Source organism: Nicotiana tabacum, unplaced genomic scaffold, assembly GCF_000715075.1.
Source record: "Nicotiana tabacum cultivar K326 unplaced genomic scaffold, ASM71507v2 Un00001, whole genome shotgun sequence".
NCBI classification, from domain to species: Eukaryota; Viridiplantae; Streptophyta; class Magnoliopsida; order Solanales; family Solanaceae; genus Nicotiana; species Nicotiana tabacum.
The window spans coordinates 5,378,137-5,405,645 of record NW_027438239.1 but is presented as its reverse complement, the minus strand read 5'-3'; the positions used below and the strand labels follow the sequence as shown (position 1 = coordinate 5,405,645).

Genomic DNA, 27,509 nt, shown 5'->3' with positions numbered 1-27,509 from the left:
AAAGGTAAAGATCTCTTGGTAGTTCAAATATATGTCAATGATATAATTTTTGAAGCAACTACGGATGAGTTAAGTAAAGAATTTGCTAAACTAATGGGGAGTGAATTTGAAATGAGTATGATGGGTGAGCTTAATTTCTTTTTAGGCTTACAAATTAAACAAAATTCAAATGGAAATATGATCCATCAGAAAAAGTATGTGAAAGAGTTGCTTAAAAGGTTTAAAATAGAAGATTCCAAAGAAATTGACACTCATATAACAACAACCACAAAATTGGATATAGATGAACCTGGTTCATCTGTTGATCAGAAGTTGTATAGATGAATGATTGGCTCTTTGTTTTATCTCACTTCTAGCAGACCTGACATTGTTTTCACTGTATGCCTTTGTGCTAGATTTCAGGCAAGTCCAAAGGAGTCTCACTTGACTATTGTCAAGAGGATCTTGAGATACCTAAAAGGCACCACTGACCTTTGTCTATGGTATCCAAAAGGTAGTAATTTCAATTTAGTAGGATATCCCGATGCTGATTATACATGTTTTCTTGTGGATAGAAAGAGCATCTCAGGTATGGCAGACTTTCTTGGCTCATGTCTTGTGTCTTGTGCCACCAAAAAGCAAAATTTTGTGGCCTTATCTAATGCTGAAGCTGAGTATGTTGTTGCTGCCTCAAGTTGTGCTTAATTGTTGTGGATCAAACAATAAATAATGGACTTTAGAATTTATGTAGGTTGTATCCCCATCTTTTGCGAAAATACTAGTGCAATTAGTATGAGCAAGAACTCTGTTCATCATAAGAGAACTAAGCTCTAAGTGTTTAATCGCTTAGGAATTTTGTGCTACTGACAAGCAAATAGCTGACATCTTCATAAAAGCTCTAAGTAGAGATCACTTTGAAAGGAACAAGTTAGAATTAGGGATGATTAAAATCACCTAAAAGGAACCAGTTTTAGCTCAAAAAATTGGTTAGAGAAATTGTGAATTTTCTGTACATAATTAGATTAGATTTTGCTCAGTCTGTACTTTCATCAGTATACTCTTGTTCCATGTGCTAAAAATGACCATTAATCTCTAATGATATTATCTCTATTTTCTTGGAAAATTAAGACTTACATAACAGATTCCTCAGTGAAGAACCTAGTTCATCAAGATTACTTGGTACGTATTCTCCACTCTGCATATTTTGAAATAATTATATTTGGATTATGATCAAGAGGAGAGTCCCATTTAATCCTAACCTCCTTAAGCTTATCCATTATGAAATGAAGCAGTTTCATTCAAAAGAGTCCGAAAATGCAATAAGTGCCTAGATTCTAGGGAAAGTCACAAACGTCTCCTCAAACTGATTCCAGGTTGATTAGACCTCTGAACTTCTGAAAAGGTAGTTATTACCCAATTAAAATCCACCTCTCTAAATTGATTAGGACTTAATTTTTTATTTAATTCTTAATTCCCAAACCGTCAAAACTCTCTCTATTTTCTCTAATCTTCCAAACACATAAATCCTCATCTTCTCTCATACCCAAAAACAACGATGGCAACCCCTTCTGAGAATCCTTCATCACCCCCCAAGGAAACAACACCCACACCATCCATCACACCCTTAATCACACCCACATTTAAGAAAGGAAGGGTCAAGATGCTGGCTCGCAAGGTTGGTGCTGGAAAAGAACAAATCAAGAAAATCAATAAGCACTTGAGGGCAAGTCAGGGAGTTGAACCCCAAAAATCTTAAGACTCGTTCAAATTTGCAACCGAGGGGGAAGAAATTGTTTCAGCTGAAACAGAGCAAGTAAAATCTTGTCCTAAAGTTACGTCTAAAGTCACCTCTAAGGCTACTGAAAATATGGAAACCATATTGGTTATGGTAGGAAATATGGTTGGAATAGAGACTGCTGAGTCTGAGAAAATGGTTGGGAAAAATAAAAGGAGAAAAGAAAAGGAGAGTGAGGGAGCTCAAGGTGATGTAAGGGGAATGGGACAAGGAGTGGCTGAATCTTCACCCACTTTTGTTGGTCAGACTGAATAAATTGGAGTTGAGGAGGGACTGAGGAATTGGCTGAAAAAGAAGAAAGTGTGAAAGAAAAAGAGGGAAGTGGTCTAGAGAAGCTGCTGAGGGGTTAATTAGATTGGGGAAGAAGGTTCAGGAACCTGTTCCATCTAAGCAGAAACCTCTTGAAGACTTACTGAAAAAGGTGCCTGACAGTTACAATCCTAAAAGGAAAAGGAGTTCAGGAGCTAGAATCCCTAGTACTTCTGGGCAAACAAGAAAAAAAAAGTTGTCTCGTGTATCCCAGTAGAGACTCCTCCTACAAGAGGAAGAGCTACAAGAAGTCAGAAGAAGCAGAGCGAAGCTGAACTGGAAAAGGCCTTAGAAGAAAGTAAGAAAAAAGCTATTGCTAAGGGAAAGAGAAAGGTGGTTGAGCCTGTTGAGGCAATTGAAATTGATGAGATGGACCTGGTTCATCAGAATGAACATGAGGCAGAAGAAATGGAGGTTGTGACTCCAAAGGCAAAGAAGATCAAGACTTCTACAACGAAGTTTGTTTCCAAGAAAAAGTCTGCAGGGCCATCTTCCTTGGTCAAAAGAACCAGGTCTTCCTTGAAGTCCAGAAACCACAGGCATCGTGATGGCACTTAGTCTCTAACACTAAGTAAGCCAACTATAATTACAATTCAAGCCAATTTGTTTTTTTTAAAACATATAATTAAATACTAGTGTCAAAACCAATAGCGGAAATAATTACTAACAATCTCCTAAGACTGGTAATACTGAGTCACGAACTCTAATTGAATACATGGAATGATCTCGAGGACCGAATGCACAATACTGTTCGAATAAGAAATTAACAGTACAATTAAAATGGAAAGACTTCAAGGAACTGCGATGACCAAGCAGCTCTATCTTGAATCCTTGCGATCATACTCTAACTCTATCCAAGTGTGATATCTCCAATACCTAGCTATGCACAAAAATGTGTAGAAGTGTAGTATAAGTACACCACGGTCGGTACCCATTAAGTATCAAGACCAACCTTAGTGGAGTAGTGACGAGGTACAGTCGAGACACTCACTAGTCTAATAACCAGTGCAATATAGTATACAAAATAATAGAAAACAAATAGCAGTGATAGCAACACCAATCAATTAGTGATTTAAACAGCAAGTAATATCTTCCCAACAGGAACACCATTAATATTGCTCCACAAATAATGAGTACATGTACAACTAATTAATCAAGTCCTTCAAATAAAAATCTTTCGCCTATATGCTTTTCAAATAATAATCTTCAGGATATAATACTTTTCAATAAATATACTTCGAATATACTCCCTTCAAATAAATATCTTTGAAGTATAATTCTTTCATTTCAAATAAATATCTTCAAATATAATTCTTTCAAATAAATCTCTTTAAAATATAATTCCTTCAAATAAATATCTTTCGAATATAATTCTTTCAAATAAATCTCTTTCAAATAAATATCTTTCGAATATAATTCATTCAAGTAAAAGTCACCACGTTACACCTCATTTAACTTTTCTGGTGTGAGAGAAATACTCAATATATCACATCAAATGGCATGCCAATACCTTCGTGCTATTGTCTCATTCTCATCCAATGTATATATGTAGATCAAATCAATTGGAACGGCAACACCCTTCGTAATATATTTCTTTCTCACTGTACTTACATATAACAGTACCAACTAGCTGGGAGAAATGCCAATAACAATAAAAGAAATAAAGTGGAGGCACACAAGATGCAATAACGACTACAAGTCACATAGAAAACATAGGTGCACAATAACATCTCAAGATAAAGTCATGAATGTATACACAACAAAACGATATCACAATGTAATGTATGTCGCTCGTCCTCGCCTCCACGAAAACACCCTTCGTGCCATGAATATATGATAATATAAAAATAATTGTACGGCATCACCCTTCGTGCTTTTACTCTCATCCTCACCTGATAATATAAATGAAATGGCACGGCATCACCCTTCGTGCTTTACACTCTCAATGGCACGGCATCATCCTTAGTGCTTTACACTCTCAAATGGCACGGCATCGCCCTTCGTGCTTTATACTCTCCCTCACATGATAATATAATTCAAATGGCATGGCATCACCCTTAGTGCTTTACACTCTTCCTTACCAAGCACATGTATATCATTAACAAGCAGGGTAGGAAGCATAAATAACATCAAGGAGAGTGCTTAAACCACAACACAATACAACAATTCATATCACAATTTGCCACTAACCACAACAAAATTCCAAATATGTAGCAGAATCAATAAATTTCTCAGTAAATTTCTCAACAAATAGCCCAAGGCTCCACACAACGTATATAAAATCTCAAAACAATCAACAGAGGTGAAAAATACTCAGTATAGGGCAACGCCTTCATTAATCCAAATTTTTGATAATTATATTAACTCCTCAATTTAAACTTATTTAATAAATATTTCCAGGTAAGGATTCCATCATGAATTTAATTCCAAGAAAATATCAAATCAACAAACACACAAAATTCACATAAAATCCAAGTGATAATAACACCAAATTATTATATAAAATACAAACTTGATAAATAAGGAATAAGGCGTGATAATTCAAGGATATACTAATGCCAGCAATTATCCAATTTAATACATAAAAATGCCTAGCACTTTAAACCAATAAATTTTGCACATATAAGCCTGAGTACGTACTCGTCACCTCGCGTACACGGCTTCCAATCATACAATTTCCACATAAGACTCAATGCCTAAGGGGTAATTCCCCCACTCGAGGTTAGGCAAGATACTTACCTTTTTTTGAAGTTATGCCGATATTCCAAAATCGCCTTCTTACTTGAATTGACCTCCGGACAGCTTAAATCTATCCAAATTAATTGTATAACTCATTAAAATTCATCGAAAACAATTCCGAATAATAATACACCGACTTAAAAATTTATTCCAAAATGTCAACAAAAGTCAACGTGGGGCTCGCCTTTCGGAACTCGACATAGTTTTTACAAAATCTGAACATCCATTCTGATACGAGTTCAACCATACCAATTTTATCAAATTCCAACAACAAATCGTCCTCCAAATCTTGAATTTTCGTTTTTGAAAGATTTTTCAAAAATCTTAATTTTTTCCATTAAATCTGAATTAATCAATGAATATAACCATAGATTCATGAAATATAATTACTTTCGGATATAGAACACTTACCCCAGTCGAAGACGTGAAAAAATCCTCAAAATCGCCCAAAGCCGAGCTCCAAAAATCCCAATCGAAAATGAAGAAATGACAGATTTTCAATCCTTAAGTTTCTGTCCAGGTTCGCATTTGCGAATGAACAGTGTTTTCGCATTTGCGGACAAAAACTTAGCATTTTTGAATGAATGGTGTTTTCACCTTTTGCGAATGAACAGTGTTTTCACATTTGCGGACAAAGACTTCGCATTTGCGAATGTATAGTATTTTCGCATTTGCGGACAAAACTTCGCATTTGCAAATGAACAGTGTTTTCACATTTTGCGAATGAACAATATTTTCGCATTTGCGGATAAAGACTTCACATTTGCAAATGAACAGTATTTTCGCAATTGCGAATGAATAGTGCCACACCAGAAACCAACAAAACCAAAACATCTCTGAAATGATCTGAAATCACCCCGAAACTCATCCGGAACCTCCCGGACACAAAACATATATGAATTTCAATCGTAAAACATGCTATGGACCTGCTCGCACACTCAAAACACTGAAAAGAGGTCGTCTTGACCCGATATTGACCATGGTCAAACTCCCAAATTTTTTAACTTTACTAGTCTCTCAACTAATGATCCAAAAACACACCTAAGTCCCTCGGGACCCGTCAAATCATACCAACGAGTCCTAAAATATCATACGATCTTAGTTAAAACTTCAAATTAAATCGAACAATGCTAGAACCACGAATCATACCCCAATTCAATCATAATGAAACTAAGTAATTCCAACTTCTACATTTAATACCGAAACCTATCGAATCACGTTCGATAGACCTCAAATTTTGCACACAAGTCATAAATGACAGAACGGAAATATACAAATTTTCAGAACTGGATTACGATCCCGATATCAAAAAGTCAACTCCCCGGTCAAACTTCCCAAAAATTCTATTTTCATCATTTCAAGTCAAATTCCACTACTGACTTCCAAATAATTTTCTGGACACGCTCTTACGTCTAAAATCACCATACGGAGCTATTGGAATTATCAGAATTTGAATCCAAGGTCGTTTACACATAAGTCAAATCTACGGTCAACTCTTTCCATTTAAACTTTAAAAATGAGAATTGTTCTTTTAATTAAATTCCGAATCTTTCGAAAACCAAACTCGATCGCACATGCAAGTCATAATACGTATTACGAAGTTGCTCGAGATATTAAGTCGTTGGAAGAAGAAGAAGAAGAAGAAGAAGAAGAAGAAGAAGAAGAAGAAGAAGAAGAAGAAGAAGAAGAAGAAGAAGAAGAAGAAGAAGGAGGAGGAGGAGGAGGAGGAGGAGGAGGAGGAGGAGGAGGAGGAGGAGGAGGAATTCTATAAGGGTCGTTAAGAAGAAGAAGAAGAAGCCATGTTTAAGTTTGGGAAGAGAATCATCTTGAAAGGTAAACACCTCAAGGATTTGGAAGAGGAAGCCATGTTGATGTTGTTGGAGAAGCTACAATTGCAGGGTTAGAAGGACATGGTCCTTCAGTTGGATGGAAAGCTTGCCACAACTGAGATAGTAGAGTTTATGGCAAATTGTGAGATCAAAGATGGTATGGTCAGCAGTGTGGTAAAGGGGGTGACAGTGAGTTTTGATGACAAAGAACTGGGAGAGTTTTAGCTGTACATGCTGCAGGGTACAATGACTACAAGAAACTCAAATAGCCGAGCCTAGAGAATCTCCCTACTGCCCTTGCCATTACAAGAAAGTTTTGTGACAACAAAGAAGAGCTTGAGCCCAAGGTTGTGTACAAAAGGAGGCACATTGCTACATTCATGGACCTGGTCCTTATGGAATGTCTGGATAGTGGAAGTCAAATCAATTGGCCTAGATTTATCATCCAGCTTCTTGATAAGGTTCTGACTGGCACCAAAACTCATGTCATACCCTATGATTTCATTATCATGGTTATACTCACACATTTTAAGGTACCCATCAAGAAATGGGAGATTGGTACAAGCAAGGATCACTTTTGGGCAAATACTTTGACTGCTTATTACTATGAAGTCCACACCACTCCCAAAGAACCTGGTTCATCCAAAAAGATACCTGTGGACATCAAAGTGTGAGCCTTGGTGCAAGAGAGTGGGATTAAGGATGTTGAAATTGAAAGGCTGAAGAAGAGGTTGGCAGAAGTAGAAGCTGAGAGAGATGCTCTCAGAGCTGAGCTTGCAAAAGAGAAGGAGAAGAATGATGGCATTCTTTAGGATATGCTGAAACTGCTTCAAGCCAAGAACCAAGAACCTGGTCCTTCCCAGCCTTAAGACCTTCTTAGCCTAGTTAGACTAACCAGTGATCGGGATGAGATTCTTTTCTTGTTTCTTTTGCTCATGATCCTGTGTTTTTATTTCTCTTATGCTTGTGGATGACTAAGTATCAACGATAATTAACTGTTTTTGTGCTCTAACTATTTGTTGATGCTTCTTAGATGGCTAATATCATTAGATTGGTAAATGATGCTTGATTCCATGATTGCATTTGTAGTAGCCCTAGTGGCTATGAGTAATTTCTATTAAAATCTGGTTATCTAACATAATTTCTATGCAACTTTTTGATGCTGCCAAAAGGGGGAAGATAGGTTGTGCTTTTATTTTGGACTGTGATGTTTATAACCTAATGAATATGGTCCTTGATGAATAATGACTTTAAAATGAAAAGTGTTCTAACCTTGTGTTGGTATTGAGTTGAGTTTCTATAAGGCCTATGCTTATGAAAAGTACAGAGTTTGTCATCATCAGAAAGGGTGAATTTGTTAGCCCAAGTGAAGTTTTGTTTTGATGATTGACAAAGGAACTTGTGCATGAACCAGGTCCATACACAGTATACATAGACACGGGCAGATTCGAGCATAAGGGATGCACGTGAAGGAGATAAGCTTAAGTTGTTATATCTGATATCTTCTAATCGAAAAGGTTGCATAAATGATAAGGAGAAGGACTCCTTACTTGAAAAGAACTTTATCTAAGATAAGGGAGGAGTTAGAAGTTGAAGATAATTAGAACTCTTCCACCAAGGAAGAGTAGTATTAGAACTATAGTTATTTCTTATTCTACTAACTCTATAAATTGCAGGAATTTCTCATTCTATAGAGACGCACAAACGCTGAAGTTAAACGTGAGTTGAGAGTAAAATAGCAAGGCATTTGCAAACAATTATGGTGTGATTCAAGTGTACGAATCTGAAGCTACATGAATCAGATATAAGAACCAGTTCCTACGCCATTGGGACAAACTCCAAAATCTGTACGAGAAGTGCAGAGTGTAGTATCAGTACAACCGACCCCATGTACTGGTAAGTGCTGAGCCTAACCTCGACGAAGTAGTGACGAGGCTAAGGCGGTTCACTTACATTACCGGTATGCAGTATTAGTAACAACATCAATAATAGAAATAAATCAGGTAATTCATTTATAATAATTGAAGCCAACTCAGCAGTCATAACCAATTGTCATTTCCATCAATTATGTTGTAGCGTGCAACCCGCTCTCTCAATATATTCACATTCAATTCTGTTGTACCGTGCAACCCGCTCTCACAATATATTCATTTTAATCAAGTCTGTTGCGGCGTGCAACCCGATCCTCCAATATGCACTCTTAATAAGGTTGTTGCGGCGTGCAACCCAATCTTCCAATATAGACTTTTAATAAGTCTGTTGCGGTGTGTAACCTGATCCTCCAATATATACTTTTAATAAGTCTATTGCGGCGTGTAACCCGATCCTCCAATATAGACTTTTAATAAGTCTGTTGCGGCGTGCAACCCGATCCTCCAATATATTCATTATAATCCATTCTGTTGCAGCGTACAACCCGCTCCTCCAGTATATTAATTTATCAATTCTTATAGAAAAAATTTCCCCAATAAATGCAACAGTTAATATTAAATTGTAAGACAACAAGCGTACAATAATTATGATTTATTCATGAAACAAACAATGTCAAATAGAAAATTATCAAAGAAATCAAGGAGAAAATAGGCAGTTTAATATTTAATATGCTAAATGTCAAATAACAATTAAGACACATAATTCAAGTAGCATGTAATAATTAATGCAGGAATTCAAGAATTAATATTTCGCAAAGAATAGGAGAGAAACAATTATTATAATAATTAATTCATGATTTAAAATAATTTATGATTTTTCAAGTAATTATGCAAATAATTAATTTGACGACGTATAGACACTCGTCACCTCGCATATACGTCGTTCACATGCATTTTACATAACAAATAATTTAAGGGTTCTATTCCCTCAAGTCAAGGTTAACCACGACACTTACCTCGCTTTGCAAATTCCAATCAATTACTCAACCACAACTTTTCCTTTTAAATTTGTCTCTGAAAGTTTCAAATCTATTCACAAACAATTCGATATATTCAATACTAATCATAGGAATTAATTCCATATGAATTTACACATTTTCCGGATAAAAATTTAAAATTCAATAAAATATTCGACAGTGGGACCCATGTCTCAAATCCCGGAAAAACTCACAAAATCCGAACACCCATTCCAATACGAGTTCAACCATACAAAATTTGTCCAATTCCGATATTAAATGGACCTTCAAATCTTAATTTTTTATTTTTGGAAGATTTTATAAAAATCTGATTTTTCTTCCATAAATTCACGGATTCATGATATAAATGAGTATGAAATTATGAAATATAATCAATATAGGATAAGGAACACTTACCCTAATATTTTTCTGTGAAAATCGCCCAACAATCGCCTTACCCGAGCTCAAAAATGGGAAGGAGTTGAAAATGGGTCGAAACCCCATTTCCAGAACTTAAGTTCTGTTTCTGGGATTTTTACCCTTCGCGTTCGCGAAGGTACTCTCGCGAACACGAAGCACAACTTTGTGCTGTCCAACTTTTACTCTTCACGAACGCGAGGGCTACTTCGCGAACACAAAGCTTGCCTGGCTTGGCCTTCGCGAACGCGATATGCCCTTCACGAACGCGATATGCCCTTCGCGAACGCGAAGGCAATTGACCTGGCCAGTCTCTTTCGCTTCGCGAATGCGAGGCTTCGATCGCGAACGCGAAGCTTCGCATCCCAAGCCTTGGCGAACGCGTTCTCTCTATCGCGAAAGCGAAGCACAAAATATGCCAGCCCCAATTTGCTCTTCACGAATGCGAGACTCCTCACGCGAACGCGAAGAAGGAAACCGGAAGAAGGTTTCTGCAGTTTCCTCAAATTCCAAAATGATACGTTAACCACCCGAAACCAACCTGAGCCCTCGGGGCTCCAAACCAAACATGCACCCAAGTTCTAAAACATCATACGAACTTGCTCGCATGATCAAATCACCAAAATAACACTTAGAACTATGAATCGGACACCAAATAAAAGGAAGTTTTCAAGAAAACTTTAAAACTTATAATTTTTTTATAACCGGACGTCCGAATCACGTCAAAACAACTCCGATTCTCACCAAATTCGGTAGACAAGTCATAAATATTATAGTGGACCTACACCGGGTTTCGGAATCAAAATATGGACCCGAGTTCAATGAATCCAATATCAGTAATTTCTTAAAAATCATTAAGCTTTCAAGCTTTTAATATTTCTTCAAAATTCCATATCTCGATCTAGGGACCTCGGAATTCGATTCCGGGCATACGCCCAAGTCCCAAATCACGATACGGACCTATCGAAATCGTCAAAATACTGATCCGGGTCCGTTTGCTCAAAATGTTGACCAATGTCAACTCAATTGAGTTTTAAAGCTCTATTTCACATTTTAATCCATTTGTCACATAAAAACTTTCCGGAAAATTTTACGGACTGTGCACGCAAGTCGAGGAATGATAAATAGTGCTTTTCGGGGTCTTAGAACATAGAATTACTTATTAAATTTAAAGATGATATTTTGGGTCATCACACTATCGCCCTAGGGCCATAAGTTTTTAGTATCAAAGCACAATAAATAACTTATCAATTACTATGACGATCTCAGGTCAAAAAAAAATCTTACATCACATTCTTCAAGAGAATATCCTACTGACAGTTTATGGTAATTCTAACAGTTAGGAATTATCCAATGAGTTGGTTTAATGATCATATCTCTATATGCATCTTCTATCTATGTGATTTAGTTAATGAGATCAACTAATCTTTATCCAATAAAGACGATCACATAAATATTGATCTAACCAGATTACTAATGTTCAAATTAATAATCTTATGATCAAAAACAAATTTAGATTAAATTATAAGAAACTTCACTCTCATTATCACGATCTCCATCACAATGTTAAGTCACAAAATTTAATCAAGGACCTTATCAAGTTAATCAAACAATTGATAATAACTATGATAAAAGAATATCATATGTCATATATTTTTATATCAAATAACGTTCACAAAAATATGTTCAAATCATCAAATGTGAGATTGGATCTAGGGCATATCTACTATATCCCTAACACTATTTTATGCTTATTTATGTCTTAAGATATAATCTCTCTTCATTGAATATTTATTAGCTATTTTCATCTTCAAGAACAATTATTATAAAGGGTAAAATGAGATAAAAATATAATTTATTTTTTCTTGAACTTCTAAAATTATAAATAATTTGAGACAACTATTTCTAGAAAGCACGACATATAATTTGAGATGTAGGGAGTAACTATATGTGTTTGAAATAGTAAGTCAAATTTTTTATCATCTTCAGATTTAATTGAGAATAATCTTTCGATTTTTTTGCACAAAACTTACTAATATTAGTCCGGATCTTATCATTCTCGAACCAGTCGAATTAGTGAACAGTTTATTACTAGTTTCCAACTATATCATTTCCACCAAAAGTTACCGAATTTCTTATCATATTGAATGAAGTGTGGCAAGAATATAAAACTTAAACAAATTAGATAGAGAAAGTACGGAGCCAGTGACTTTTAGAGGCCCATTAACTCAAACTCAAACTCAAACGACGATACCACAATAAAACCGTTATATTGTCTTACTGGTTCATTGATAAGTAATGATTTCATGTAGAAATGACACCATGTAGCCACTTGCTAATTAATAAGCCACAATAAAACCGTTATATTTAAAAATTAGTCAATGCGTCTTCAATTTCAGTATTTCAGTATTATTTTTCTGGATAAAATACCCTGAATTGTCCTGAAGTTATGATTTTTAGTTTCTAATTTAAAATAAATACTGGTTAATCTCTAAATAGCATCCCTGAGAATGGCTATCCGTGAATTTGCCCCATGATTCATTGGAATAATACAGATATAACTTTCCCTGCATTTCGAGGCATTCGCACAAATGGCCTTTTTCTTAATTTATTGAAATTTTGTCCCAGTTAGTCATTGGGTTACATTGTGTGCAAAAAGAAGAAGAAAATCCAACTTCTTCTAAAGACAAATTTAATCACTAAACGAATGGAGGTATCTAAATTTAAGGAGTGGCCTTAAAAAAGCCTTATTGGCAAAATCCAACCAATTCCTGATCATCTAGCAAAGAACCCCAAGAAATTGAATTGCCTTCTGTCTCCCTAAGTGCTCTCCCTTAATGGCTACATTAACATTTGACATCTCCCAACCAAAAAATAGAAAAGTTTCTTCTCTATACTAAGCAAATTTTCATTCGCCCCTCTTTCAATTAATTAGTTCAAGATTTATTTGGAAGTCTCTCAAACAGCATACTCCCTTATTTATTTGAAAAATGACATTGAACAGCTGCTCTCAAAATAATAGTTGAATTTATTTTTTGTATATATATACATTTTGTTTGTTATATACAAAAATTATATAAATTTTGGAGGGTGCTTACCATCAGAGCAACACACCTTATCGGGCAAGTAACTTTTTAAATGATTAAAAAAAAACATAAATAACTTTGATGTCCAATTATCCAAAATTAAGCGACCATCTATATTAAGCTGCATGCAGCCAACACAAACTAGTGTCGATAGGTAATACTTAATTTGCTTGGAAGAGAAGGGCATTATGTGTTAGGTTTTTTCTCCACCCTACTTTTTTTTTTTTTTTTGCAGGTATTTTAACAAAAGAAGTTTGATACAAAATACAATAAATTGAGAAATAATCCTTCAATTCTAATATATGAAGTATGTCCCTTAATTTACCACTTCGCACTTGTTCTATATTGAGATACTATTAAATTATGTTTTAGGCCATGGTATATATAAAAGGAATTATAATGCGAGCTCGAGTCTCTCTTTTTCCCTCAACAGAAACGTCTAGCTAGTTTTTTAATTTACTGTAAAGAATGGTTAGTGATTGATTAGTATTAGCGAGAATAACACTTGACATCAAGATTTGCAATTTAGAGGGTGAATTGGTAAATCAAGTTGCACTTTTCTGATCAGTCTAAACCTTTACAACGAAAATTGGAAAATCTTGTGCAAGAAATATCTACGGATTGGCCGGCCTCAACAGTAGTATCTTGGGCAGCTACTATAGGATGATAATTGTTTTTAGGGGTGTACAAACAAAATCGATAAATCGCATTAAATCGATACTCCGAATTAAATCAGAAAACAAAAATTGATGTGGTTTGGTATTGAAAAATAAAACCCGACCATAATTGGTTTGGTTTGGTTTTAACTAAAAAAGTCAAACCGAAACCAAACCAACCCGATAATATATTTATATAATTTTTAAAAATATTTTATATATATAAATATTTATTGTAATGTAATTTATAAATATTTCTTAAACTTTTTCACAGTTTTATTTCAAATTTATTATTTCATGTTTAGACTTAACATTCTTGAATGGTAAATAAATTTTATAACCCATAAATGTAGTAACTCAAACAAAGTTCAAATCAATACTAATGCTAACAAAAGAATTCAATTCAATACTAGGAATGACGAAAGTGTTGGATAATTATTTTAGTTTTACATTGTTTATAAAAAAAAAATGCATAACGTAGTTTATCTTTTTCTTTAGTTCTTGGTTATGTAATTAATATTAGTACTTATTAGCTATACTTATTTTAGCATGACCTATATAGTATTTTTAGATTATGTTAATTTTCATTATGGCTTATTAATTAGCAATATTTATTTTATGTATTTTTGTTATTTTATCTTTGTTATTGAATATTTTAGTATAATGCTATGACTTATCTTATATTATTGTGTTAGTTTCTTGGAAAACACATTATATAATTATATTTTTGTTTACCCGAAAAATCGGATAACATTAAATTTATGTATGGTTCTAAGGATACATAATATCCTTTGATACAAAGATCACAATACAGATATTTTGACTATGAGGATAGGAATGATGAACAGGGAAATTGAATAAGATGAAATAAAACAAGCACAAAGAGATGTCTTTGTATATGAGAAAAAGATCTATTTATTGTAGTCTATGTTCTGTTTTTATAGCTTACAAGGATCATCCCTTTTATAATAGAGGGTCATTGCTTTATCTATAATAAAATAATAAAATAATACATATAATGGAGGACCCATGATGATTTGCCTCTTCCTCGGTTCTCGTCAAAATTCTCTCTCTTGGTGCGGTTGTAACGGCTCTTGTCTGCGAGCTTGATACTGGCTCGAGATTGGTATTGGATCGAGCCCCCAGTTTTGGTTCGAGCTCGATTCTGCATTGGGGTATCAATATTCGGGGTGAGTGTTGGTCGGTCTAGGCATCTTCGATAATCAACGCCTTGCCTCGTAGTTCGATTTGGATATGAGCTCGATAATGATACCGAGCTTGTCATTGATCGATCCTATAGATCGTAGCTTGACGCCCTTACTCCGGACCTCGATCGAGCTTGTCATGCAGATACCCTTTGATCGAAACATCATCGTCTCGACCAGTCCGTATGACTGAGTCAATCGATTTTGACCGTACACAGATAGTCCCCTCGTTTCTCGGAAAAGGATGTGGCGAGAAACGATATGATTTTCCAACAGCTCGATCAGATATATACTGACATTTACATCGATCTCGACCATGACGTATGTGATAGATGTCCCATCGGCTCGGTTTTACTGAGGCATTTAATGTGTGTCAGGCGGTGGTCGGCCACCACTGATATTGAACCGTCATTGCTTCAGTCTATAAATAGCCTTTCCTTCCACCATTCATCACTTTAACGTCTTCAATCCTCTAAATTTTCTAAGTTCCTTTTTGTCTTTTCTGAGTTTTATGCCTGCAAATCTGTGAATTTTACTGCAAATTCGTTCTTAAAACACCAAATACTCAAGTTCTTTGTTCACCAAATTTTAAATGGAAAAAACGTCTAAAAATGTTCCACAAAAACAGACCGCATCTTCATCTCGACCTGCTGGTGACGAGGATGTGGAAGATCCCCACCCTGAGGAGTTCGTTCCGATAGGGTGTTCGACTGTATGTGATTTTAAAATTGAAAAGCGTTCTCCGATACCGGGTCGGTGTGAGCCGATGTCGAGGTACCAATGTTCAATTACCGAAAATGTTCTCGCTAAAGTCATACAATAATGCAATTGGGATAATAAACTCGTAGTAATTCCATCGCCTGAAGAATCAATTACTACCCATGTCGAAGGGTTCTTAAGTGTTTACACTTATCCTTTCACGTTGGGACCTCTAGACCCTGTCATTGTCGCCTTTTGTAAGAGGTACAATGTGACCCTCGACCAAAACCATCCTTCCTTTTGGAGGATAGTGATTCTTCTTCGATATTTCTCGAGCAAGGTCGACGGGCGTATCTTCACCCTCGATCATCTTATGCGCCTTTACAGTCCCCGACTATATCGAGGAGGGTTGATCAAGCTTGCTCGCCGACCAACCAAAGCGCCATTCTCGAGCATAGACGAGACTCGGGATCGGGGTTGGATCGGCCATTTTGTTCGAATAAAAACCTCTGACCTGATCCCTGCCGATGACTTGCCATTTCCCGAGAAATGGAATATGAGTCGTGAGTAAACGTTTCTCTTTGCTCGTTTTGATCTTGTGATTGCCTTTTATTTTGTTGATCCATTTTCCTTTTTTATCACAGCCGTAGCTCGAATGCCAGAACCGATCCCGGATATAAAACAATGGGTCGAAAGTCAGGTGTTGCAGAGACCATACGCCGAGCGTTTTTGGGTCGAATTATCAAAGGGTCGATGGGAGGCCTGCAGTCATGGTAAATCTTTTTGTCGATTTATCTCTTCATCGGTTTTTATAGTAAGTATCCTTTTTTCCCTTTTGTAGGACTCGGGAAAGATGTAGTCTTGAGGCCCCTATCTGGTGGCGAAGAAGTTCCTGTCCTGAAGCAGGTAAAAGAAAGGAAGAGAAAAGATGTATCGGGCTCCCCGAGCTCGGAAAAGAAGAAACCGGCTAAGAGATCTCGAAAGCCAAAAGGGGATCCTGGTGTTATGTCTTCAGAAGTGGCCCGCCATTTAAGGGACGAGCCCAAAGAAGGAGAGGAGAATTTAGTCTGCGTATGGGCTAATGTTGTGATTCAACAATCTCCCAATTTGGTGGAAGCAAATTAGGGAACCTTGGCCATAATCCCGGAACAAGAAGAAGCCGAGATTATCCCTCCTCGAGCTAAGATGATTGAAAGGGATACTGAGGGTGGATCTTCTCGGGTAGTAAAAGATATTTCAAGGGATGAGTTCGGGATAGTTGATATTGGCGGATCCCCTCAGATTTCAGATGCCATGATTCGAGAGGCCGTCATGTTGGAGGATCAGTCCTATGAGGGTATTCAGGGGTCAGCCGATATCCACGATTTTCTGGAGGGGCTCGAGTCAGGTGCCTCGGAGGAGATTACCGATTTTGGTAAAATGCCGGTACCCAAAAATGCGTCGTGGTCGGGTTCTACCGAGCCTTCATCGATTCATAAACTAGTGGACCGATTTCCGGCCCCAAGTATCGATCCCGATCGAAGGCTGAAGATAGTGCTCTCCGTACCTGCGGAGACCCGAATTTTTTCTTCCCCTGTGGGGATTGCCAGTTACCTTCAGTCCTTGGTGACTGAAGAAGATCAATCAGTGATGAATGCGGTGGGGCCCACCTGTCTCTTCAACGAGGCCCAACATGCTTTGAATCGGGTAACTCTGATGGTGTTTTTGCTGCTTCTTTTATACATAGATTTGTAGGTAGTTCTAATGTTTCTCCTTTCGTTTGTAGGCTTCAGTGTTGCATCACGAGGCCTTTCTTCAAATCCGGGAGGAGCATGATGCCGAGGTTCGGAGCCTCACTGAGAAGAGCGACTCGTACAAGCTCCTTAGTGAAAAACTTAGAGCAGATTTGACAGCAGCTCGGGAAGAGCATGAGGAGATGGCTGAGCAGATATTCCGAATGTTCCATGATAGTGAAGATGAAAAAGAGATAACCACTAACGATCCGATTCTACAGGTTCGGCAGAGGATCGAGCAGATTGGACGGCTTAACTCATAGGTAGAAGCGCTAATGGCCGAGGCAGAATAATTTAAAAAGTGTATGGATATCCTTGCCTCACAAAAGGAAGCCGTTAAAGCTCAGTTGGATCTGTATGATTCCCAGCTTCGATCTGCGAAAGAAAATGCTTTGGAGTAGATCGAGAAGATAAAAGAGCTTCAGCATCGGTTGGATTTGGCCACTTCAGATAAAGCATATTTGGCTAAAGAACTTGAAGTGGCCAGATATGAGGTGATCGAAGCCAATAAAAGAGCTGATGCCAAAGTGGCTCAGTTCAGGATCGATGTCGAAGTTAACCAAGCCAAAGCTGAAAGCATGGTCGAACATGCAAAATGGCAAGCTCGGAGAGAAGCTCTCGAGGAGGTCAGAGCTCAGGGCTTTGATATTGGGACTGAGATTGTAGTTGCCAGGGCAGAGGAGAACAAAGCTCGAAGGTTGGCCTTTCCTGAGGAGGACTCAGATGACTCGGGGGAATCTGAAGATGAGGACGATGCCGAGAATACGACCTCCGATGAAGATTGAGTCATTTAGGGCCTTAGGTCATTTTGCTGCGTTCTTTGGATACCACTTTCGGTTTTTGTATAAAGAACTTCCTTTTGGCAGAGTAGCTGCCTCTGTAAAAACAAAATTGGTAAATATAAATCTTTCTTCCTTTTGAAGCAAAATGACCTTTCAAGCTAAATAGATAGTTTGAATTTTAATCTCTATTGCCTTCGGGCCTTGTGGGTAGTCCCTTTTGCTTTATCGGGCTCGAACATCCTTCATCCTTAAATAGTCAAGTGTTCATTTGAATTCGAAGAAATGAGTAATTTTACTCGAAGTAAAGTAGCCTGTAGGTTTGTGAATAATTTGAACTCAAAGTAAAGTAGCCCGCAGGCGTAATGGTCGAGTGAGTGCTTGCTCGAACTTGAAATAACAGTAGCTCGTAGGCTTAATAGATGAGTGAATGTTTTGAACTCGAGATAATGTAGCCCTTAGGTATAATGATCGAGTGAGTGCTAGCTCGAACTCGTAACAAAAGTAGCTCGTAGGCTTAATAGTCGAATGAATGTTTCAAACTCGAGATAATGTAGCCCGTAGGCTTAATGGTCGAGTGCCTGCTTGCTCGAACTCGAAAAACATAGCCCATAGGCTTAATAATCAAGTGAATGTTTCGAACTCGAGATAATGTAGCCCGTAGGCATAATGGTCTAGTGAGTGCTTGCTCGAACTCAAAATAAAAGTATCTCGTAGGCTTAATAGTCGAGTGAATGTTTCGAACTCGAAATAATATAGCCCGTAGGCGTAATGGTCGAGTGAGTGATTGCTCAAACTAGGAAAAAAAGTAGCCCGTAGGCTTAATAGTAGAGTGGATGTTTCGAACTTGAAATAATGTAGCCCATAGGCGTAATGGTCGAGTGAGTGCTTGCTCAAACTCAGAATAAAAGTAGCCCGTAGGCTTAATAGTCGAGTGAATGTTTTGAACTAGAAGTAATGTAGCCCGTTGGCGTAATGGTCAAGTGAGTGCTTGCTCGAACTCGGAATAAAAGTAGCCCGTAGGCTTAATAGTCGAGTGAATGTTTTGAACTCGAAATAATGTAGCCCGTAGGCGTAATGGTCGAGTGAGTGCTTTCTTAAAATCGAAAACAAAGTAGCCCGTAGTCTTAATAGTCGAGTGAATGCTTCAAACTCGAAATAATGTAGCCCGTAGGCGTAATGGTCGAGTGAGTACTTTCTCGAACTCTGAAAAAAAGTAGCCCGTAGGCTTAATAGTCGAGTGAATGTTTCGAACTCGAAATAATGTAGTCCATAGGCGTAATGGTCGAGTGAGTTCTTGCTCGAACTCGGAAAAAAGTAGCCCGTAGGCTTAATAGTCGAGTGAATGTTTCGAACTCGAAATAATGTAGCCCGTAGGCGTAATAGTCGAGTGAGTGCTTGCTCGGACTCGGAAAAAGTAGCCCATAGGCTTAATGGTGGAGTTTTTCTTAACTCTGTTTGCAAAATAAATCTCAAGTCATTATACATGTGTTCATGTTTTGCGCCTGGGTTCGGGCCAGTCTACATGAGCATGGTTCGTTTTGACCATTTGGCTCTTACAATTTTTCCTATTGGAACCCTATTGTTGTGAAATGACTTTCTTGTATCTGAGGCCCCCCCCCCAACTATTCGAGGCTGATTACGAAAAAGCCTCGGATATTGTTGAAAGTCCAGCACGATCAATGGTTGCCTCATTAAAAACCTTGTCAAAACACCTTAGCAGTAGTACCGTTTTAGATGTGATACATTCCAACTGCTTGATAGCTGTTTGCCGTTTATAATGTCGAGCATGTACAATCCCTTTCCGACGTTCTCGAGCACCTGATATGGTCCTTCCCAATTTTGTCCTAGTTTTCCTTTGCTCGAATTTCGAGTATTGACGGTGACGTTTCTTAACACTAAGTCCCCGGGCTTGAAATGGCGAAGCTTGGTTCTTCGATTAAAATATCTTTCGATTCGTTGCTTTTGGGCAGCCAATTGGACGAGAGTAGATTCTCGTCATTCGTCCGATAATTCAAGGTTGGTATTCATAGCCTCGTTATTTGATTCTTCCGTCATGAATCGAAATCTGGGACTAGGTTCACCGACTTTGACTGGTATCAATGCTTAGAAACCATATACTAAGGAGAATGGGGTCGCCCCCATACTGGATTTTGACGTTGTCCGGTATGCCCAAAGGAATTCGGGCAGGATTTCTCTCTATTTTCCTTTAGCGTCATTCAACCTCTTCTTCAGGTTTTGAAGAATAGTTTTTTTCGTTGATTCGGCCTGTCCGTTCCCACTAGGGCGGTATGGTATTGATAGTATCCTTCTTATTTTGTGATCTTCGAAGAATTTTGTTACTTTGCTGCCAACGAATTGCTTCTCATTGTCACATACTATTTTGACAGGTATCCCGAACCGGCATATGATATGATCCCAAATAAAGTCTATAACTTCTTTCTCTCTTAATTTCTCAAACGCCTGCGCTTCAACCCATTTAAAAAAATAGTCAGTCATAAATAAAATGAATTTGGCTTTACCTGGGGTCGATGGCATAGGGTCGACGATGTCCATTCCTCATTGCATGAACGGCCATGGGGATAGGACCGAGTGAAGTTGCTCTCCGGGTTGATGGATCATTGGAGCAAACCTTTGACATTTGTCACATTTACGAACAAATTCCTTCGCATCTTTGCCCATATCGATCCAATAATACCCTGCTCTGATTACTTTTTGAACTAATGTGTCGGCACCAGAGTGATTCCCACAAGTGCCCTCGTGTACTTCACGTAGGATGTAATTGGTATCTCCCGGACCCAAGCATACTACCAACGGTCCATCGAATGTCTTTCGATATAGTGTTCCGTCCGCAGCCACCATAAATCGAGCAACTTTAGTCCGTAGGGTCCTGGAATCTTTATGGTCTGATGGGAGCTTTCCGTTCTTTAAGTATTCAATATACTTGTTTCTCCAATCTCAGGTTAAGCTAGTAGAATTTATCTCAGCATTACCATCTTCGATTACCGATCTCGAAAGTTGAACGACAGTCCCCGAGCTCAAATCATCTACCTCGACCGACGATCCCAAATTTGCAAGCGCATCGGCCTCATTATTCCGTTCTCATGGAACATGTCGTAGCGTCCATTGTTTGAAATGGTGCAAAGTGACAAGCAGTTTGTCTAAATACCTTTGTATTCTACCTTCTCATACTTCGAAGGTTTTGTTTACTTGACTCACCACCAGCAAAGAGTCACAATTATCCTCAATGACTTCTGCTCCCAAGTTTCTAGCTAGCTCGAAACCTGCAATCATGGCTTCATACTCGGCCTTGTTGTTAGTTAACCTGATAGTTTTAATAGCTTGCCTAATAATGTTACCCGTGGGTGGTTTCAAAACTATGCCTAGCCCGGACCCCTTCACTTTCAAAGCCCCGTCTGTAAAAAGGATCCATACCCCCGACGATGTACCCGATTTCAACAAGAGTTCTTTTTCGACTTCTGGTATAAGGGTTGGCGTGAAGTCAGCCATGGAGTCTGCTAAAATTTGAGACTTGATGGTCGTACGGGGTTGATATTCAATATCGTACCCACTGAGTTCAACGGCCCATTTGGCCAATCGGCCTGATAGTTCGGGCCTATGAAAATTATTACGAAGTGGGTAGGTGGTTAATACGCCTATTGGGTGACATTGAAAGTACGGCCTTAACTTTCTAGTGGCGCTTATCAGCGCAAGTGCCAATTTTTCTATGTATGGAAACCTAGTTTCTGCTTCTCCTAAGATCCGACTTATGTAATAAATGGGAAATTGCGTACCTTGCTCTTCTCGAACTAGGACACTGCTTACGGCGACTTCCGATACCGCCAAGTACAAGTAAAGTTTTTCGTCTGTTTTTGGAGTGTGAAGTAGTGGTGGGCTCGATAGATATCATTTCAATTCCTGTAATGTTTGTTGGCATTCCGGTGTCCAAGCAAAGTCGTTCTTCTTTTTGAGTAGAGAGAAAAATTTGTGACTTCGATATGATGATCTCGAAATGAATCGGCCTAAGGCTGCAATCCTTCCTGTTAACCTTTGTACAACTTTCACACTGTCCATGATGGTGATGTCTTCGATGGCCTTGATTTTGTCGGGGTTAATCTCGATTCCCCTATTTGACACCATGAAGCTGAGGAACTTGCCCGAACCGACCCCGAAAGCACATTTTTCGGGGTTAAGCTTCATGTTGTATTTCCTCAAAATCTCGAACGTTTTCTGCAAATGGGCCAAATAGTCCTCTGCGCGCAGGGACTTAACTAGCATGTCATCAATATAGACTTCCATTGATTTACCAATTTGTTCTTCGAACATTTTATTTACTAGATGTTGATAAGTAGCCCCTGCATTGTTTAGCCCGAAGGGCATTACATTATAACAATATGTTCTATATTTGGTGACAAATGAAGTCTTTTCCTGGTCCTCCGGGTTCATCTGAATTTGATTATACCCGGAATAGGCATTGAGAAAGGTGAGGATCTCGTGACCGGCCATGGCATCGATCATGCGATCGATGTTGGGTAGCGGAAAGAAATCTTTGGGGCATGCTTTGTTCAAATCCTTATAGTCCACACACATTCTAAGTTTGTTCCCTTTTTTAGGCACTACAACCACATTGACTAACCATTCGGGGTATTTCACCTCCCGAATTGACCCTATCTTGAGAAGTTTGGTTACATCATCCTTTATGAATGCGTGCTTTACCTCCGACTAGGGTCTTCATTTTTTCTTCACCGGTCTGAACCTAGGGTCCAAGCTTAGACGATGTGTCGTTATGTCCGGTGGGATCCCTGTTATATCTAAATGGGACCAGGCAAAACAATCAATATTATCGATAAGAAATTGAATAAGTTTCTTCCTGAGTTTGGGGCTCAAACCCGTTCCCAGGTATACCTTTCGTTCGGGCTAGTGTTCGATTAGTATGATTTGCCCCAGTTCCTCAATTGTTGATTTGGTGGCGTCAAAATCATCGGGGGTCACGAAGGATCGAGGGATCCATTGATCATCATCTTCTTCTATGTTCTGGCTACTTGGCTGGGTCAAAGCCGATGTCTGTGATTGCTATTTGGTTTTTTTTCTCCTTCTGAACTGATCCTTTTATCGGTGAAGGCGAAGATATTGATTTTTCTTCCTCGACGGCGAACATTTCCTTTGTGGCCGGTTGTTCTCCGTACACTATTTTGACACCTCTCGATGTTGGGAATTTGAGGACCTGGTGTAGGGTCGAAGGTACAGCTCTCATGTTGTGGATCCATAGCCTTCCGAAAATGGCATTATATCTCATATCGCCTTCGATCACGTGAAACTTTATTTCCTGGATGGTTCCAGCCATGTTTATCGGCAGGATTATCTCGCCTTTGGTGGTTTCACATGCCATATTGAATCCGTTTAGAACCAGAGTTGCTGGTATGACCTGGTCCTGCAGGCCGAGCTGTTCTACGACCCTTGATCTGATGATATTGGCCGAGCTACATGGATCAATTGACACATGCTTAATTTTAGTTTTATTCATGAGTACGGATATTGCCAGTGCATTGTTATGGGGTTGGATAACTCCCTCTTCATCTTCATCATTGAAAGACAAAGTCCCTATGGGTGTGTAATCTTGAGTCCGAGATCGTTTTTCCCTCACAATTGATGTTTTAGTGCGTTTAAGCACCAGTCCCTGAGGGGTATCGACGCCGCTGATGATCATGGAATGACGTGCTGCGATTCTTCTAGATTGTTTTGCTTGCCGAAATCCTTGTTCTTAAAATGATTCTTCGCCCTATGACTCATAAATTCCCGAAGGTTCCCTTTGTTAAATAAGCAGGCCACTTCCTCTCTTAATTGCCTGCAATCTTCCGTTCTGTGGCCATGGGTGCCATGATATTTGCACATATGTTTGGGATTCCTTTGGGCAAGATCGGTCCGCATGGGTCGAGGCCATCTGGTGTCTTGGACGCGTCCGATAGCCGACACGATGGCGGATGCATCAATGTTAAAGTTATACTCTGATAATCGAGGAACTTCTATAGGATCGGCATATTTATCAAAGCCACTCTTGCTCATAAGTCCCCGAGAATTTTGCCCTCGATCAGTACTTTGATTGTTCCAAACTATATTGCGTGCTGAACCGTTGTTCATCCGATTTGTGACGTACGGTTGATATCGGTCTCTGTTCGACCTTTGTTCTCTGTCGATCTCCCTCTGGTTTTTAGTGGCTGTCCTATTCTGATGCACAGGTCCATACGGAGCTCCCAACTGATCGTCCTCGACCCTGATTTTTGATTGATACCGGTTATGTATATCTGCCCAAGTTATTGCTGGATACTCGATCAAATTTTATTTCAGCCAACGTGATGCTATCGAACTTAGATCGTTCAACCCTTGGGTGAAAGCTTGTACGGCCCAATCGTCTGTGACCGGTGGCAATTCCATGAGTTCCGTTTGAAATCGGGATACTAATTCCCACAGCATTTCATTACCTCTTTGCTTTACTTTGAAGAGGTCTGATTTCCTTGTTGCAACCTTTATGGCACCAGCATGTGCCTTTACGAATGAATCTGCTAACATGGCAAAAGAATCAATGAAATTTGGTGGTAAATTGTGATACCAGATCATTACTCCCTTTGCGAGGGTCTCCCCGAACTTTTTCAACAACACGGATTTGATCTCATTGCCCTCCAAATAATTGCCTTTGATGGCACATGTGTAAGAGGTGACATGTTCGTTAGGATCGGTCGTACCGTTATACTTTGGGAATTTCGGGCATACAGAATCTTTTGGGGATTGGTTTTGGGGCCGCACTCGAGGGAAAAGGTTTTTGTATGAATTTTTTCGAATCAAGCCCTTTTATCATCGGCGGATCCTCCGAGATTTGATCGACCCTGGCATTATATGTTTCCACTTTCTTGTCGTTGGCTTCGACTCGTTTTGTGAGTTCCTCGAGCAATCTAGTAATTTCGAGAGTGGTCCTTGATTCTTGCTCGTTTGATTTCACTATGGCGGGCTCCGTTCTGGGGGTGACTTCTCGAAGCGGATTGGAGTTCGGCCTTCTTTGTATAGGAGTTTGGCTCTGCAACTGAGCTATCGCTGCTTGCTGGGCTTGTAGCATTTTGAAGATCATACGCAAGCTGACCCCGATTTCTCCCGTGTTGTGGGTGTCTCGGGCTACGGGTCGAGCACTGCCCTGAATGCTTCTTTCCGGTTTGGAACGCTGATTCGCCTCCAAAGCTATTTGTGAATTGACATCCAATGGTACTTTGGCTTGAATTTTAGGTACTTTGATTCGAGCCTCGTTGCCATCGTCAGGTAGACTTCCGGCCCCGGGTGCCAAGTTGTTGGTTTCATCTTGAAGGCCGGCTTGGAGGTAGATAGGTAAAGCCATTGCTGACTTGAAATTGTAAGTTGGAGTGTACTGTAGATTTATATCAAACAATCACTATTATCCTTAACCCCACGGTGGGCGCCAAACTGTTTACCAGAAAAATCGGATAACATTACATTTATGTATGGTTCTAAGGATACGTAATATTCTTTGATACAAAGATAACAATACAGGTATTTTGACTATGAGGATAGGAATGATGAATAGGGAAATTGAATAAGATGAAATAAAACAAGCACAAAGAGATGTCTTTGTATATGAGAAAAAGATTTGTTTATTGCAGTCTATGTTCTGTTTTTATAGTTTACAAGGATCCTCCCTTTTATAATAGAGGGTCATTGCTTTATCTATAATAAAATAATAAAATAATGCATATAGTGGAGGTCCCATGATTATTTGCCTCTTCCTCGGTTCTCGGCAAAATTCTCTCCCTTGGTGCGGTTGTAACGGCTCTTGTCTGCGAGCTCGATACTGGCTCGAGCTCGGTATTGGCTCGAGCCCCCGGTCTTGGTTCGAGCTCGATTCTGCCTTGGGGTATCGATATTCGGGGTGAGTGTTGGTCGGTCTAGGCATCTTCGATAATCTACGCCTTGCCTCGTAGTTCGATTTGGATATGAGCTCGATAATAATACCGAGCTTGTTATTGATCGGTCTTATAGATCGTAGCTCGACGCCCTTACTTCGGACCTCGACCGAGCTTGTCATGTAGATACCATTTGATCGAAACATCATCGTCTCGACCAGTCCGTACGACTGAGTCAATCGATTTTGATCGTACACAATTTTCTATGACTTAAGAAATATTTGGAGCACAAGTTACATATTTTATGCTATGAAGACTTTATCGAAAAAAACTCGAAAACCCGAAAATACCCGAAAACCCCCGAAAACCCCGAGAAAAACCGAGATTGAAAAACTTGTTTTTATTGGTTTGGTTTGGTTTATAAATTTAAAAACCCGACACCATTGTTTGGTTTGATAATTGAAAAATTCGAACCAATCCGACCTATGTACACCCCTAATTGCTTCTATTTTCTTATGAAAAACGTGACTGCAAATAGTACGATTTAATATGTATGAAGCATAATTATCGTCAAGTTGTTATCGGACAAGATTTTCGAACATCTTCGTTTCCCTCCGTTACACTCCTTCGTTTGGCATTATTTTATCATCAATTGTGTTGAAAACAATGACACGTCTATATATATAATCTTAAGAAGAAATTGAGTTCATTACTCAAATGGTCACTCAACTATCCAAAACTATCTATTAAAATCATTTTTTGGTCGTTTGTAACATCAAAGTCATTTAACTATGCGTATAACACTCAAAATGTCACTCAACTAGATTTCTCAAACTTATGATTGCCAAATACCTATTTTACCCTCTAAGTTATCAACGTTTTTCTTCTTTTTATTTTTATTTTTAAATTTTTAATATTATAATTTTTTCTATTTTTAATTTATATTATGGACTTACCTATATAATACATAAATTTTATTTATAAATTTAAAAATAAAAATAGTATTTAAGCATATATAATGTTGGAATAATAAAATACTGAGCATAGTAGAAAAAATTGATTAGAACAATTTGCTCGTAATAATAATTTAAATATTAACAACAAAATCTAAAAACTTTATTTACATAATTCAAAATGAAATAAAATAAAAGTTTTAAAATAGATATTCCATGCACGTAATATAAAAACTAACTATTTAAAATAAAGGTATTTTATATTAATACATTATATATTCTTGAGTATTATGCTCAATTATATTATTATTTTAATATTATATATTCTAAAAATTAATTTTGCATTATTTATTATACAAATAAAAAATTATTCTATAGGTAAGTCCATAATATAGATTAAAGAGAGAAAAAATAATAATATTAAAAAAGTTTAAAAAAAATAGAAGAAGATAAAAGTTAATAATTTAAAGGGTAAAATAGGTATTTGACAATGAAAAGTT

At 38.2% G+C, this 27,509-nt stretch overlaps 1 pseudogene; it reads left to right on the top strand.

The window, feature by feature from the left end:
- The window catches only part of LOC107759412 ((R)-linalool synthase TPS5, chloroplastic-like), a 252,355-nt pseudogene that overhangs the window by 178,289 nt on the left and 46,557 nt on the right, over nt 1-27,509 (top strand).